This window comes from Cyprinus carpio, chromosome B6 (assembly GCF_018340385.1).
Source record: "Cyprinus carpio isolate SPL01 chromosome B6, ASM1834038v1, whole genome shotgun sequence".
NCBI lineage: Eukaryota > Metazoa > Chordata > Actinopteri > Cypriniformes > Cyprinidae > Cyprinus > Cyprinus carpio.
The window spans coordinates 17,633,776-17,647,054 of NC_056602.1; the positions used below are offsets into that span (position 1 = coordinate 17,633,776).

The 13,279-nt window shown below is 36.4% G+C and overlaps 1 protein-coding gene and 1 long non-coding RNA gene across 2 annotated transcripts in view; both read right to left on the reverse strand.

Annotated features, from left to right (window-relative positions):
• LOC122137680 (inactive tyrosine-protein kinase transmembrane receptor ROR1-like) overlaps nt 1–13,279 on the reverse strand; it is an 85,925-nt gene that overhangs the window by 54,169 nt on the left and 18,477 nt on the right. The gene's annotated exons all lie outside the window — the stretch shown is intronic.
• LOC122137681 lies at nt 6,293–8,331 on the reverse strand. Its single transcript, XR_006155021.1, has 2 exons — nt 7,755–8,331; nt 6,293–7,142 (listed from the first exon to the last, which is right to left on the reverse strand). It is a non-coding gene; the product is annotated as an uncharacterized LOC122137681 (long non-coding RNA).

Consider the following 13,279-nt stretch of genomic DNA (forward strand, 5'->3'; position numbering starts at 1 on the left):
AGCGGAACAAGGATCCCAAGGTTAAAGTGACTGAATTTGGGAGGAACAGTGAGGAGTGACAGACCGAGAAAACAATGGCAGGGGGGTGAGAGAAAGAAAATGAATGATCACAGCATCCCACTCTCTTCTATTCTATTCCAGTGTTTTACCGACTTGATGAACTTTGGCTTTCGCCTTGCTCTGTTTATCCAACCGTCCTGCGGCATGCCCTCCCGAACAGGGATTTAGTGACTGATAAATGCTGGTCTTCCATTACACAACCTCTCACCTTCCCTCACTCCCTCCCTTCTTCCCTCCTTCATATTCTCTTACGGTGCATCCAAATTCTGGGTCATTCCTACTATGCAGTACATTTCAATGTCCCATAATGGAATTCTTATTAGCCTTTTTAAATGCAATATTAAAATTGAATAAAAATGTGGGAGATTTGTAAATAATTTCACTACATTTGCTTATTTTGGTTATTTGTGGATTTATTTATTTATGTGACTTCAATATCACCATTCATTCTGTTGGCCTTTCATAATATCTAACAAAACCCAGCTGAATTCTGTGATGTTTTGTGCTATTAGATGGTTCATCAATCAAAAGACATTCAAACGAGGATGATTAAAACTTTCTAACTTTTTAAATTAATGCTCATTAGCTTTAGGTCCACATTTCCATCCTGTTAGGCTTCATCCTGTTAATTTCCTGGCAATTGTGTAGTTAAAATTAATGACGTTTAAGTGTGTGAGCTTTACCAGAGCATATTTCTCAAGTCTGGAATATGATAATACTCACTTAAAATATAGCACAAGCATATATCTTAAAAGAAATGAGCCACTTGTCTCCGGGAAGCTCAAGACTCTAGTGGAGTAAGGGAAAGCGAGAATGTGGGAGTTGAAGAGGAGTGTGTTCATAAGTATGGGATGGCGTTAAAAAAGAGTGTGCATGTGAGAGAGACAGATTTGTTATTCAGAAGTACAAACATGAAGGACTTCTCAGAGATATCTCCGGCTTACATGAAAGCTTATAAAAACATCTCAAAGAAATCATCCGCAGACCATTAACAGAAGAGGAAGATTTGAGCTGTTTGATCAAGACAAGAGAGATTCATCTTCTCCTAATTCACACAAGACACTTTTATTTGCTCTTCATCTTGTATCTTGACTCTAGCTTGGCTGAAGAACCAGTCTATTCAATGTACAGGATGCATGCAGCAGTATAACATCATATACGAGTAGACACTTGCTGTAAGATAAAAATAAACTGTCGTTGGTGGTGGTTTAGCATCTGGACAGACAATCCAGTTGTAATGGGCTCAAATCTTGGCTGAAGAGATGCACAGACATGTGTAAGATCAGTCTCTGGTGATCTGATCATAAGTGGTCAGGCAAAACAGATGGGACTCCTGTGACCACTTATGATCAGATTTTGTTGAGAGAAAGGTCTCTGATTTTATGACTATATATTGTAGATTGGTTATGTTCAAAAATAAAATTTGAATCTTGCGTAAGTACTTAACTCACTAAACTATTTATGAGGGGCAATTTAGTCCCTGACACTGTTGTCAGAGTGACCGAAGCAAAACAAGAAGAGCTCAGAGCATTAGCTTACCAACACATCTGCAGCTTTTAAATATACCGGCAGAAGAAATGCATTTCTTTCCTCTTCAAAGACAGCTAATCATTGTGCTACCACAAAATTTAGTAGAGTGATTGACAGATTAAATGCAAAGAACATTTTCACAAATAAATAAATGTTTACACTCTCAGTCTTGCAAGAAAATTACATTTCATTAGAGTGTTTTTGTTGTTGCAATCCAAGACTCTGTTTATACCTTGTTTACTAAATGAATACAGCTGGGACCAAAATGTTCACATCAGACGCTCAGTTCAGGTTTGTGAAACATCACATTTGTGATGAAATAAAATTTAACTACTTTGGGAGCAACAGTGTAGAAACATTCCTGTGTTTTTATTAATTTTAACATGCTTAATGAAATGCAACACCACAGTATTTGCAAGTGATGTACTGATGTATCTTTAATGTTTTTGAAAGAAGTTTTCTATATTCACCATGGCTGCATTTGATTAACTGTAATATTGAAATATTATTACATACAATTTAAAATAACTGTTTTCTATATTAATAACATTTAAAATGTCATTTATTCCTGTGATGGCAAAGCTACATTTTCAGCAGCCATTACTCCAATCTTTGGTGTCATAATATCTCTCAGAAGTCATTCTAATATGCTGAATTGCTGCTCAAGAAACATTTGTTTCTGTCAATGATTAAAACAGTTGTGCTGCTCAATATTTTAGAGAAAACCATGATACATTTTTGATTTTCATAAATAGTTCAAAAGAACGAGATTTAACTGAAATATAATGTTTGTGTGGGGGGGGGGTAGGGGTATTATTTTTTTTTTACAAAATTTTAAGAAATATTTAAGAAATTTTTGATAATTTGACAATGGATTAAAAATTAAATGAGTAAAATAAACATACTTTAGATGACAAAGTATTTTTCACAAATAAATAAATATTTATTAAAATATAATTAAAAAGGAAGTAAACACTGTAACCAACAGGGCACTCAGTATTCTGGGAAGTTTGTGTGCATTGGGAATCATATTTTTCAAATAAAGCCAGGGTAACACTCATTTTACTTAAAGCATTCAATTCACGCGGATCGACTTTCACACAGAGAACACGCGATCATGCTGGATAAAAATGCGCATTTCACAAGATCTCACAGCTGGATTCGACTAAGTTTCCAAGGTTTGTGATATTAAATGTTCATCATTCATTCAAAGATTTGTTTAAATGATATAAATGCATATTTGCTTAATGCTGACGGCAAACTAGAAAGTATTATAATGTTTGCCTTTCTATTACTAATAATATAAAAGCAATCATTATAATACTTTTTGTATACAGTAATTCCTTTGTTTAACTGTTCTATCTGATTATTAGACAGACTTCTAGTATTAGACAGAACTGTTAATGACGACGGCGAACAAGAGGGAAAATGTGAGCACTGTGTGCTCAGGCCCTGCCGATCTCAGCGGCGTCAAAATAAAAGTCCCACCTCGAACACATCAGCCAAGCAGAAAAACTTATCAGCCGATGATATCGGCATTGGCGATGTATCGGTCAACCATTAGTCATTTCTTTAATGACCCTAAACTTTTAAACAGTAGTATTTGAGACCTGAAATAAGAGCCTCCATTCGTCAAAATTTTATCCCTAGCGGTCAAAGGGGAAACATTTGAGATGTGTACTAGTACCAGGTGTAAATGGCAATCTATCTTGGCTGACCAACTGTGATAGGATCACCGAAGATGGATGTTTACATCTCTATCTGAGATTAGATCGGAGCAGTTCACAGAAATGAAGAAGGCATGCTGGTGTCAGACTGTGGGAACTGTGAAGCAACTCATTAACCTGCACATCAATTGGCCTGTGGCACGGAGGGGGTTGGACAGGTCACCAGTGGGTCACAGAGAGCTTCAGATTGACCACAAAAAGCCAGTGTAAAACATCCCAGCACTGCCAGCACTCACACACCCCCGGTCCTGAAGCATGCGTAATGATTTGGCTCAGAGAACCCATATGCTTTCTCTGCCTTCTCTTCACATTTCTCCCTAATCCCTGCCTCGTCTCTTCTTCGTCTTTCATGCAATGCAACTCTGAGATGCTGGTGCGACTGAACAACCTCTATGTTTCTGAATTACTTCATGGTTGAGAGCCTGACTTACGTAATTAGTGTTTAATTGGCTTTAGCGATTCTCACATGAAAGAGCAAAAACCACAAAGAATCTGTTGCTCATTGTGTCCCAATGACTGTGTCCCATTAGCTCATCCTTCCATAAAGATCTGCATCTTGTAAGCAAGATAAGGTCAGAAAGAACATTAAAGGGATAAATTTACTGAGCAGCTAAGTAACTTGTGCGTGAGGTGTATTTCAGCACAAAAACCTGTTTTACCTGCAGAATCCATGCTAACCAGGTGCTAAATGCACTGAAATACTGTGGCTCCTTGAATTTTTAAATGTCTTCTAGGTATGAAATTCAATTATGTTCATTTAAAGTATACATATTGTAATTTAGTATGGAAGCAATAGTCATTTGTAAAGATAAATCCTCAATAATCAGAATAGTTGCTCTAAAACTGTTGTTTTATCCAGTATACAATGATATAAAAGTAAAAATATGATTTATAAGTTTTTAATTTATGAATCAATTTCAAATAGATCAGTTTTAACATATGGGCAATTTTACACAATGTTCGCAAATCAATATTTTAGTGTCACTGCACTTTTATGGTTTTTGTTAATATTATGAATTATATATTTTTAGATTTTTTAATATTTTGTTTTCATTTCAATTTGAATAATTCTTGTTGTTTTTGTCATTTTTAAAGTAATTAATTTTAAAATTAAGTTTCAGTTTATATAGTTTTAGTTATTTTAGTACTTAAATGAAAAAAAAAATGTTGTGTTGGCAACTAGAAGAAATAAAATAAATGTTTAAATATTATTTTATTTCAGTTATTGTTATTTTATTTCAAGTAACAGTTGGGCATTATTTTATGTAAAAGAAATAAAACTACAAAAAAACAGCGAAGTGTGCAAATTCAAATTTGAAAAAAATTACTTTGCGACCATTAAAAAAACTTTGTTCTATATAGTGTGAATGTGCATAATAATCCAGCTGCATATTTTGGGTAATATAAATTATTGAGTAATGATCCAGAAGGAACCAATCCGGGGTCCAGATCTGGATCACGGTTTATCAGTAACGTCCGCTTTAGTGAGTCAAGTGCTAAAACAACACAGACAACATGCACAAGTAAACAACGTAATCAGTGAGACGCAGTTCATCCCCAGTAGCATTCAATTGTTTAAATCCTCACTTTGACTCCCAAAAATCTCTCGTTCTCCTCCTCCTTTCTTTCATCATCTAGAAGGCATCCTCTACTCACTCAACACACGAGCACAATACTACATTATTCTGTTCCTTCACTCTGCCCAGTCTTGCTTAACTGCTACAAAACAAAATACCATTTTAGAGCTTTTCAACACTGTCCGTTTGATGGATGGACTGATGACACAGTGTGCAGGAGAGGGATTTTTTTTTTCCACAAGAAATCAACTTGTTGGAAAACCTGCACACCCTGTTTGATGAATGTCTCTTTAGCGGTCATGTAGCACATTGACGCTAACCAGTCAGCAAAGGGCTAAGCACTGAACTCAGCAGAGGCAAGCGATTCATAAAACACAAATACACAATTATTTGTGTCCATTAACTTTTCCTCTTTGCCACACTGTCAATCTACAACGCTTCCTAAACGCAAATGTCCATGTGTCAAGTGCAACTTATCAAACCGTAACTTCCTTTCAGCACACTGCGACACTTGCTAACAAGACAACTGTCATTTCCAGAGGTAACTCTAACTGGCCCTGGCAGCTGTCTTTCTATTTATGTTGAGACAGATCGTGGTGAGAGATTATTTATGTTTTTGAATACGTGTTTGGGTTCAGATCTACATGCTAAACTTGCACGTGTGTTTATGGGCATGTGTGTGTTCTTCACCCATGTGCCGCGTTCGAGTGAAAGTATGAATGAACACTTTGTGGGTTGACAGAAGCTGGTAATGACATGCAAATAGAGGGCTAAAGCCACAAATGACCACACAAACATTCTGGTTTCTCATTTGTTTGCTCAGGCCGTCATTCAAGAGCGAGAGGCCCCGCCCCCTCTGGTCTGTTGAGAATTGGGTCGGAAAATAATGGCTTTCTTGTAATTTTGTTTTTCTTTCGAGTAAAAAAAGCCAAGCAAAAGCGGACAAGAAAATGCCATCAGCTACATGACATTTGCAAAGTCTTAAGAAGAATTGACATGCCTTAGTAAAAAATAGCAATTACTGCCTCTGACTGACATGTCATGCCAACAAACAAAATAAACAATGTAAAACATTACTGATTGTTAGGCAAATCCGGCATATTCGAATCAGACTCTTTTCCTGCGTATTTTTTGAAAAACTGTGGATTGTGGTAGCTGATAAAACTTGGGCAGTAGCATTTAGATTTAACTTTGATCTTAGATTTAGATTCTAGATTTGAGTGGAAGAAATACACCAGGAAAAATTATTACATAATTATTTTATGATCAGTATTTTTGTCTTGTTGAGTAAAAATATTTAAAAACAATAACAGGATACATTTACTTTTAAAATACCATACGATATTAAGACTTGTTTTAAGAACACGTCGTAGATTACGTTTTTTTACCCCACTGAAAATTTATTTTTTATTTTTAATTCAGATCATATTACTTCATCTTGTGCAGTCTTTGTTCTCAAGTGAAATCCACTTAATTGATATCTTTATCGACTAGTGGATCACATGACTTCAGTGTTTGTTCTTTATTGCAATAATAGTCCACAACTGTCCACAAACTGTATTTGTGTAACATTATTTCTGTTCGGTATCCTGTAAAGGCAAAATATAAGTGGAATTATGTTAATGTCAACAGCAAAACTGGAGCATGTTGCGTTCATAAAGACTTCATAAAGAGTGTTCACACATAAAAGCCAAAATTCTTGCAAACCCCTCTGACATCAATTAATCAACTGAACCTCGGCCAAAAGCTGACATAAACTATAAGATATCAGGACATTTTGAACTATTCATGCAGCATGTATCTGGCAATAGAGACTTCCAAGATTTTGTTTTCCATCATCTCAGCATGGCTGGAGACTGGCTGCAACTGTAGGGTAACCCTGACCTACTAACTAGTCGACTGAATTTATGGATGACTAGGTGATTAGTGAAAATGAGTACTCTTGCAAGCCCTATTACGAGGGGCTGGGCATCCATGAATAACTAAACCCATTTGTTGATCTAGGCTTCTGGAGAATTAAAACGTGAGGAATAACTGTTGACCTACAGTCAACCAAAAAACTACATATTACTACAACTTACACACAGCACTTACTCACAAATGAGACCCAAGGACTTATTCACTGACAATAATATGCCTTTTCTTTTCTGTTTCATGCTGAAGTCAGGCATCTGTTTCCTCTCAACACTCCTGTGTCAAGCTGTTTAGCACCGTTTGCTGTGTATCTGGTCCAGACATTAGTTTTTTCCTAAAATAACATGCAGGAAAAGCCTTGAAATTGACAGATAATTGTTATTCTTCATTAAAAGCAGGCTGAACTAACAATTTCTTTCCATGGATAATGCAGCTAAGACCAGACATACTTTCAGACCATATCCACACTAAAATACTTGGACTGAACACAGTACTTTGATAGCTTATGCAATCTTAATGAATAAATCAGAAAGGAAAAAGGAAAGAGATTGAGGCGCTCAAGAATAAAAACGAGACAAAAAAAGGGGTCCATCAGTATTTAAAATATTCACTGCAAAAAAACTAAAATAAATAAATAAATACAAATTCTTTAACCAGAAGTTTTGTATTTTTCAGTAAATATATCTAAACATCTTTTAAAATGACATAATAATTATAGGGGTCATCAGATGGAAAATTCACTTTTACATGTTGTTTGAATAAATCTGTGTTGGCAGTGTGTGTACACATCTAACCTGTAATGATAAAAATCCACCCAGTGCTTTTTACTTAATCCCTAAAAATAAGATCCCCTTTTTTAAATGAAGCCACTCTCTCATATTTGTCTCTGTGACGTCACAAAAACCCAGGCCACTCCCACGATAGTTGATTGACACGGCCGTCTTACCTTAGACCCACCCTGAGTGAGCTGTAACAGTCCGACTGCCATTGTTTCGATGCCGGAGAAGGGACGTAGACAAATGTCTCCGAAGCGACTGAGGTGTTCTGTTGTTGGATATAATAATGAACATAGCAGTAGTCATTTACTCCCGCATCTGCTGAACACGCAGAGGATTACGTTTGTTTGTGAAGGGAATGCACCTCCGGATCTACCTAAATGTGTCTATGTTCGTGCAAACCATTCGTGATCCAGCTTCACCTCCAGAAGAAGTGAGTATAAGGGTTTTTTTAAGCATCTTTGCAAATCCCCTTTCTTAATAATGTGCTAGTTAACCAGATTTGTGGCCAAATGTGGCTAAAGTAAACAGTCTCATTAGAACGGCTCATCACCCCACAGAAGAGAGGGGCGGGGTCAGCAGAGCTCATTAGCATTTAAAGGGACGTGCAACCAAATGGGTTGATTTGTGCAGAGCTGATTTTGACAAGGTAGAAATATAGACTTTTCATTAGTGATTTTTTTTAGTGATGTGACATACAGCCAAGTATGGTGACCCATACTCAGAATTCATGCTCTGCATTTAACCCATCCAAAGTGCACACACACACAGCAGTGAACACACACCGTGAACACACACCCGGAGCAGGGTTATTTATATTTATATATATATATATATATATATATATATATAATGAAATATATAAGCGACATTTTATTTTTATTTATTTTTTCTTACCACATTGCAAATAGTTTTTTTTTTGGTTAGATTTAAGCTTGAAACAAAATTAATTTGGGCTTAAAGCGTATATAAAAACAATCAATTTTAGTAGTACACACACACACACACACACACACACACACACACACACACACACACACTCTTTAACTGAATATTCTTTTTCTTTAAAGCTTTGCAAAAATATTGATTTGTAAAATTTTCTTTTACAAAACACTTTCATTGACAAATTGATAAACATGGCAAAACACTGTGTCCTGACAGCCAGCACAGATAAAAAAAACACATTGGTTCAGTTAGCAAAGTAGATTAATAAGATTGATTCCACTGATGAGCTCTGCTTTTAATTGTAATGCTGGTGGGAAATGGTTCATGGTGTCTTAGAACTTAGTGTTTCAGAGTGTTCTGTTTGTGCTTTACTCTTTCTGCCGCACACACACTCAGAGTAGGTGCACGCCTACGGTTTCAGCCTCTGATCTGGCCTGCCTTTGATTAAGCTGCGATGGCAATTACACTTTTGAAAAACAATGTTTGAACCGTTAATATAAAGCCATAAAAGTTTCACAGAAGATCGAAGCTGTCCGGTCATTTAATATGACCTGATTTCACAGAACCATCGCATCATTTCCTCATGTGTTGCCCACATGTATCCTGTGGCTCCTCACATGTCCTGACAATCAGACTTTTTGAAATCGTGCCACTCTGACTTTTGAAACCAGGCCACAATATTTTGAAATACCAAAGGAAGACCCAGAGATAACTGGAAGGCATGTGAATGAAAATCACTGCTTACATTACACACTGTCCTCAATAATCAAAAGCATACTTGTTCAAAATACATACAACTCAAGATGTCCAAAGAGTTGGTGTCTTTGAAAGAAAATGCCAGTGTCATTCCCTCGCTGGCAAATGTTGTAGATTGTGCATCATGTTACTGTGCCTGAAAACCATTAGAGTGCACATAGTCTTTTGCGGTCATCTGTCACTAGCTGGAAAATCTGTGGCAAACATGGAAGGAAGAAGGGCACTGGATAAGTAGATCCACTTTTGGTATAGCAGAGGATGGATTTGCCAAAAACGTTGTAAATTAAGATGGATACATAAAATTTGGGATCAGCGGCTTGAAGGCCACACACTAGAATAAAAAAATAAAAAAAGAGAAACAACATGAAATCATACATTTGTTTCCTTTGTTTTGTTAGGCAATTTCTCTTGTTTGCACGCCCAAGTAGTGCCAGAGAACCACCTTCCTTGAGGAAGAACTTCTGACACGGGTGAATTCTCTGTAGGTGTAAGAGCTATTCTCTTCAATTGATCTGTTTATTGTCGGAATACTGCTTAAGATGTGCAGAGGAACAGAACTGTTTCTTCTCCCTTCCTAACTGAGCATCACCACAGATCCAGATGTGAGCAGCTGGGCCTGTTCAGTGCTTACATAAACATCTGAAATGTCTCTCACATGGCACACAATCGCTCAACAGCTTTGTGTTTGTGAGAGAGTGAAAACAGCGCTGTGCTAGCTTGTCTCCAATTCATTCTAATACTCCTAACATGAACATGATCTTTTCATTTATTTAGTCACTTAAGAATAAATGGCATTCCAAATTCATCTGAGGGATCTGGAATTAACACTTCCCAACTGACACTTTGCAAATGTAAAGTAAAACTTCCCAAGCTGAAGTAATTTTACTAGGAATGGGATATATTATGATGATATCTGTTTACTGATCAGTCAATACTGGATATTTAGCAGTCCATGTTGGATATTTAGGATCTTGTTTTCACTTATTCAAGACAAGTTAAAACATTGCCGTACTGCTAATTTAAAAGGATAAAAATGCATTATGGCACAGATCCTTTATGTCAACATACACATTGATATGAAACAGTTTACAACCTATTTTAGTATATATTTAAAAATGAAACTTGAATTTTGCTTAATTTTTTGATTTAATAGAGTACAATGAGCTGTTGTGTGTTAGAATGAGCTGCTGTGTGCATGTAACTACATTAGTGTGAATTCATGCATGAAATTAGTTAACTTAATTACTCGATTTTTTAAGCAAACTTTTGTAATATCACTTTACACAGTACATACACAGTAAACTCATTTCAGATGTTGTTATGCAATATTAAATCATGCCTTTCAGCCTTGGATGCACATGGTAAATATTACAATTATTTTCATCAACAAGCTATAAATATTCACAGTAGCATTATTCTTAATACTGTATGGTTATTTATTTATTATTATTATCACAGTAACATCTTATTGGGTATTGATCAAATTTCATTCTGTGCGTCTATATATTTTTAATTGAATTCAGATCTTCAAACTTCATTCTTCAGCGCTAAGTTCTGCAGCTGGCCCCATGACTGTTTAGACTAAACAAATGAATAACAGTCCCACAAAATGTTTGGGGTTCACTAATGAATAAATAATCATTTTCTAGAAAGTTGAAGTTAACCTGGATTTCAATTCTCAATTCTCAACTCTCCAGTAATCTAAATCACCCCTTTCTGCTACTGAGTCTCTATTAAAAGCCTTACGACACTCGGTGTGATGTTATTAGCCATCGTGAAAGTTAACATTAGCCATGGTGGCTTGTGGAGTAAAAGCAAAGCTTTGAGTGTTACCCTAAAAGATCCAGGCACATGTCTGGGTCCCAAAGGTGTGTCTCTGAAGTGGGCAAACACATGGACACGAGCAGGGGGTTCCGTCTGCAAGAAAAACTCCAACGTCATCATCAATAACATACCGCATCCATCTCCTCTCAACAGCTGCCAGCAGGCTCATGCTCTTGTGTATGACTGGAAGTCAGTGATGAATAACACTGGTTGTATCACTGAACCCAGCGCAAGAAAATTTACTCAACTGCTATTTCCTTGTAGCCTTTCTTTTGAATGACAAGAAAGTTATGAGATTCTGAAAAAAACAAAAATGACCTTGTGGCCTATATTCATCCATACATCTGAGTAGAGGAAATGTTCAGAAAACGCTGGGATCTGATGGACTACAGTGAATTCAAGTTCATATTAACAGTCCAAACCCGTAGAGCTCGCCTACTGTGAAGAACCGATCACAGCAGTTCTGTTAATCCTGGCCAAGACGCATTGAGAAATGTCGGAGCTTTTGATATAATACACCGGTGCACGTGGATGAGGGAGTATGGAACCGTTTAAAGGGATAGTTCACCCAATAAAGAAAATTCAGTAATCACTCAACATCATATTCCAAACCTGTGAGACTTTTTCTTCAGAGGAAGAAATTAAAATTCTAATGACTGTGCTGGTCAATATTTTCCATGCAGTTACAATCAATGGGGGCTGAAGCTTCAAAATGGGCAAAAAGGTGTAATTAATGTAGTCCATACAACTTCTTCAGAAGTCATATCATAGCTTTGTGAGACAGTCTTCTTCTTTGTTGGAATCAGTGAGAACTTTGAGAACCAAATCTGTCCAATTTATAAATGAATCATTCAGACTGATATTAACCAATATTGTAAAGATTTGACTCAAAAGAATGACTCAATCAAAAATTGGACATCGCTACTGTATTGCTCTCATGAATGAGCCAACGAAAGCTAGGAAAGATTTTCAGTTTATAACTTAAATTTTACACCGTTCCAGAAGATACACAAAAGTCACATGGACTACTTTTTAATGGTACATTTACAATGCATTTGTGTCCTTTTTCAAGGCTTAAAGCTTAAACCCCAATTCACTGCAACTGAATAGGGAAAAAAACCACCAAACAAAATGTTTTCTTTTGTCTTATGGAAAAAATAAAAAGTATTGGTTTTGAATATCATGAGTAATAATAACAGAATTGCATTTTTTTTGGGTGAACTTTTCCTGTAAGGCAGGGTTTCCTAAACTGGTGTTCATTAAGGGAACTACAGGGTGTTTGTAAATGTATAAAAAGCTAATAATAATAATAAAAAGTAAAACTGAAATAAATAACTGTAAAATAGAAAAACAAAGGAAAATTCTTACTAAAAAAGATTTAATATTTTATTTGTATAACTGTGTGACATTAACTGAGAACTGTGAACATACAAATGTGTCATCAATTTATTAAAATATTAACTTAAAGAGTATTCAAGTAAATATTTTAGGTCAAAGGGATTGAGCAAATAAAAAAAGTTTGGAAATTCCTGCTTTAATGGTTCTAGAACAAAAAGAATGGTAAAAAATCAAAGAGAGATAAAAAAAAAAAGAGTCTAGTAAGCAAGGAACAAGATATGGATACTGAAAAAAAATCAAAAGATGGGTCTTACCAACATATGTTAAGCTTTGTTCACCCTCTGCAATTGTTCTCAGTAAACATAACCAGCCATGAGAAGATCACACACAAGGTGGAGATGAGGGCCTGTGATAAGAATCACTATTCCTGTCCTCTTACAACCCTCCTCCAACGTCTGATCTATGAATCGGCACCACCTGCATTCATCACGCTGGCTTTTGACAGACAGCTGGCACCACCTCCAGCCTGCCCAACAGTCACCCAACCAAGGACCGCTTTTGTCCCCCTTCAAGCTTCAAGATTGACATCCACAGGTGGGGGGGGGGGGTCACGTAACATAGCAAAACCCAGGTAGGGTGCCACAGAGCAGAGCAGAACGAAGACAATGCAGCCCTGGAGACTGTACAGATGAATTTAGTCTCACAGGATTTTGTACAAAGTAAAAAGAATGTGGCTTCACACATTTATACAGCATACAATTAACATTCTGCAAACTACCAAGCTTTCTCTGTCAACTCTCTTGTTTTTTTTCCCTCATTACACACTCGCACC